The sequence below is a fragment of the Mus musculus genome, chromosome 18 (assembly GCF_000001635.26).
Source record: "Mus musculus strain C57BL/6J chromosome 18, GRCm38.p6 C57BL/6J".
NCBI lineage: Eukaryota > Metazoa > Chordata > Mammalia > Rodentia > Muridae > Mus > Mus musculus.
Genome location: NC_000084.6, coordinates 86,242,351 through 86,247,110, shown reverse-complemented (window position 1 = coordinate 86,247,110; position 4,760 = coordinate 86,242,351). Strand labels below are relative to the sequence as shown.

The 4,760-nt window shown below is 39.5% G+C and overlaps 1 pseudogene; it reads left to right on the top strand.

Moving 5' to 3' along the window:
• Window positions 3,528-4,528, top strand: Gm7623 (predicted gene 7623; annotated as a pseudogene).
• Window positions 4,529-4,760: the final 232 nt, after the last annotated feature.

The window sequence follows — 4,760 nt, the reverse complement described above, 5'->3', positions numbered from 1 at the left end:
CTCACCCACAGTGGGAAGCATACTGCCTAGTGATACTAGACACACGCTGTTTACACGCATTGGGTACACTGATGGTTCTTAAGTCTAGTGTGCATCCAGGAGAACGAGGCTCTCTGCATCAACTAAGCAAGACCAGTCATCATCTGAGTGTCATGGTGGCTGGATTTCTGATTCTTTTGTGTGCCCTTAGGAGTCTTTTCTTTCTGTTGGATTGCCTTCTCCAACTTCAGTATGATGGGTTTTCCTTAATCATATTATATATTCTTTTGTCATGTTTCATTATTATCTCTTAGATTCTTTTCTTTTTCTAACAAGAGAGAGGGAGGGGGGAGAAACAGAGGTAGAGTTAAGAGGAACTTGGAGGAGTAAATGGATGGAGAATTATAATCAGTGTATATTGTATGAGAAAAGAATCCATTTTCAATAAAAGAAGCAAAATGAATATAAAAAAATAGTGTGCCTATCACATCACAGTGAAGGCGTTAAAGAAAATTACCATCAAGCAGCTGTCTAATTTGAGAGGCAAAGCAGCCTCTATGTTGATGAACAAAGACACTTGCAATGTGTCCAGGGCAGACTCAGGGGTCAGAACCAGGAAGCATGAGAAATATAAATGTTACTACACAGAAGTTATACCTATGAACTACCAGTGAGTTGTAGCATGGTTTCCTTGAGAGATGACAGAGCAGAGCGCAGATGCTTATGTAGGCTCTTGAGAGCTAACGGATTCATGGCTTTGTGAGTTCCATGTCTAGTGACATTAAACAGACCCTAGGTCCATCACAATATTTCAATTTGATTTAAAATTTTACTAGAGATAATATCCATAAGAGTAAAAATAAATCTTGAAATTTATTATCACGTCAGAAAGCACCATACAATCTCTCTCTCTCTCTCTCTTTCTCTCTCTCTCTCTCTCTCTCTTTCTCTCTTTCTCTCCCTCTCTCTCTCCCTCTCTCTTTCACATACACACACACACAGAGGGAGAGAGAGAGAGGGGGGGGGAGAGAGAGAGAGAGAGAGATTTTACCCCAAATTATCGAGACACAGATTATCCCCCTAATTCTGCAAGTACAATGTCCAAAAGAAACCTTTTTTTTCTAACATTTATTTTTGCATGAAATTAGCAAATACATTTCCTGAGCTCATGCCAACCTTATGGGTTTGAGTCTAGGTATGCTTGTGTGGCACTATTATTAAGGACATGAAGATCTGAAGAGCAGACTCCTGGGAAATGGAGTGAAAGCAAATAATTCACCAACATTGTAATGTCGCTTTCAGATCTGTCACAGCCTTCACCTTGCTGGGATAAAATATCATCAGAGGCCTTCTCTTAAGGCTACTCAGTACTCTAACATATTTACAGTACATGATTTATTTTCTTTGCTTTCAACAGATTATTTTACCCAAAAGTATATTACATCCTTTAGTAATGCTTTAGAATCCAAGAAGATATGTATTTCTAAAATAGAGCATAGTGAACAATAAACCTTATGATTTATGAAGGGTCAATTAAGGATGTTTGCTCCTTATTAGATAAACAACTGGGACATAAGTAAAAGGTGAGAACAGGTTGTCTTGGCCTCAAAGGATACCAGGATATAAGCATGTTGCCTTATCCTAAATCAATATATTAAACTAAATTAACTATTAGGCTTCACCTCCACTGTGCTAAATGGGCCAAGGTATGGTGGGTAGAGGCTCATGACCTTGTCTTAGGAGATGAGGCTCTGAAACATTCAAATATCCTGTTTGGGAGTTAATTGGAACTGACTTTGATTATTATTAGAGAAATAAGCAAGAATGAGTTAGCTAAAAAAATAACTGAAAACAGTTGTATATTTTGGAAGAAAACATAATATTCATTAATCCTAATGCATCTTTCATTACAAGTTGTCTAAATGGTCCTTATTTTGTGAACTTTAACTTTGACAGCTGATAACACCTGAATGTTACACATTGGTCTTTCAGAGATGTTCATGTCAGCCAACACTTGGATTTGTATTTGTCAGTTTTTCTCAGGTCAGTTTCTCCCTTTTTATAGGACACCACTGCTGCTGGGTGGCATCCTACCCTCTGACATAATTTAAACATGAATCCCTACCTACCTTCAGAATCTTTCTCCCAGTATGGTCACACTAGAGTTACAGATGTCAGCAAGACAATAGGCGGGTAGCATGTTTCATCTCACAGCACCTCTCTTATGAGGTATTTCTGTATTTAAAAACTTCAAAATTCAGTTAAAAAGTATGGGGTCTAACATTTGAGTCAATGATTTAGGTTTAAGCTCTAATCCAGAAGCCCCCTGAAACAGTTCTTTTACATCCAGTATGTCATTTGCTCAACATGTTTGTGGCATTAGGATATTGAGAAGCATAAGAATGACAGATTTAATAGTTCATCCTATAAACTGAGCCATGCACTGTTAACAGTCGGTGCTAAGTATGACCTTAGTGTCAGAAGCAACCAGCGAATATGACCAGGAACAGAGTGAGAACAGGTGAGGTGATAGTGAGTATGGAAGAATGCCGCTAAATTCGCATCTCTGTGAAATCAACTGCAAAGTCATGGGAGACTGAAAGCAAGGCCTTTGTGGCAACTTGACACCAGCTAGAGTCATGAGAAAGAAGCCTCAGTTGAGGAAATTCTCCCCTGAGATCTGTAGGCTCAATTTTCAATTAGTGATCAATCAGGGAAGCTTCTGCACATTGCAGGCAGTGTCACCCCTGTGGTAGTAGTCTTGGTTTCTATAAGGAAGCAGGAGGTGAAAGCCATGGGGAGCAAGCCAGTAAGTAAGCAGCATCTCTCCATGTCCTCTGCACCAGCTCCTCATTCAGGTTTCATCCCAGGCTGAGCCCCTGTCATGATTTCCTCCAGTGACAGACTGTGATCTGGAAGTACACATCAAGTAAACCCTTTCGCCTGAACTTGCTTTTCCCTCCAACAACCACAGTCTCACTCTCACTGAGCAGTAGAGCTTTATGTGATTTTGTGTCTCTTAGTAATATCAGAAGTTGCGCCCTTAAAATCTCACCGTCATAACTGCACAAACATGAGCTGACCAAGGATGATACCAGTGTATGTGTCAAAGTGAATAGGAAATCACCCAAGAGGGCCTCACTGTTGCAGAAAAGCTATAGATAACTAAGCAAAGCTGGGAGCAAGAGAGGTGGTCTTCCCTAGCAATTGGTTATCCGATGCCAAATGATCAATCTCAAAAACATACATATAAGCAGTTACAAGAATAAAAACAAAAATAAAAACATAATATTAAGTAATTCTACGTGCTGAAATGCTGTGTTTAGGAATATATAAGTATGTACATACACATACATCAATGCAGCAATAATTAGTGAAAAAAGAGGTCATGAGTTTGAAGGGAGTTGGGGAGAGTATAAGGGAAAGTTCAGAGGGATGTGGAGAAGGAGGACTGTAATTAAAGTATAATTTTAATATTTTTAAAATTGCTTTTATGGGGGGGGGGGGCTGGAGCTGCAGCCGGATCCGGATGCGGCGGCACTGTGACCCGCAGGGAGACTGACGCGCCGGGACGGGAGCGTGGTTCGCTCCAGTGCGACTTTACTGGAAAGATGAAACCCGATGAAACTCCCATGTTTGACCCAAGTTAGCTCAAAGAAGTGGACTGGAGTCAGAATACAGCTATATTTTCTCCAGCCATTTCTCCAACGCATCCTGGAGAAGACTTGGTTTTGAGACCTCTCTGTACTGCAGACTTAAATAAAGGTTTTTTTTAAGGTATTGGGTCAGCTGACAGAGACTGGCGTCGTCAGCCCGGAACAGTTCATGAAATCTTTTGAGCATATGAAGAAGTCTGGAGATTACTACGTTACAGTTGTGGAAGATGTGACCCTAGGACAAATTGTGGCTACAGCAACTCTGATAATAGAACATAAATTTATCCATTCATGTGCTAAGAGAGGGAGAGTAGAAGATGTCGTCGTTAGTGACAAGTGCAGACGGAAGCAACTCGGCAAACTGTTATTATCAACTCTTACTTTGCTAAGCAAGAAACTGAACTGTTACAAGATCACCCTTGAATGTCTACCACAAAATGTTGGTTTCTACAAAAAGTTTGACTATACAGTATCTGAAGAAAATTACATGTGTTGGAGGTTCCTAAAGTAAAAACCACCATCAAGAGGTTAATGCTACAAAGCTTAATTAACTGTTTTAGAGTTCATTTTTGTTGCTGCAGCCCAGTGAGCTCCTTAACTACTAGACTGAAGTACACTGTGGTGTGCCAGTGTGTAGTAACCTGGGAGGATGCTGGGAATACAAATAAAGGGGAGGATTTTTAACCAAAGGAATATATTTTCAACTTGAATCTTTTCTTGCACTGTATTTTTCTAAAGTTTGTCTTCATTTCTTGGTAGTCAAGTGTATGGGTAGTAAACATGTCTTCTCTATGCTGCTCATTTTTAAATATATGTATATACATATATATTGAATAAGGGTGTTTCTTACCATAAAATTATTTTTGTCTCATACATCTAAATAGACTTAAGGTGCACCATTTCTCATTGGACACTTCTGTTATCATGACCACCAGATACATATTTGTTGTTGATCCTAACCCTGCAGTCTTTTTAAAGCAACAAAAGAAAAATGGGACAAGGTACAACAGCTTAAATAACGATTTACTAAGTGTAAAGTTTTGTGCAGATACTGTACCACCTGCCATCTGTCACATGGTATTAGAATTATCCAGGGTCCTTTTCATTTGTCAATGAGCAGCTCCC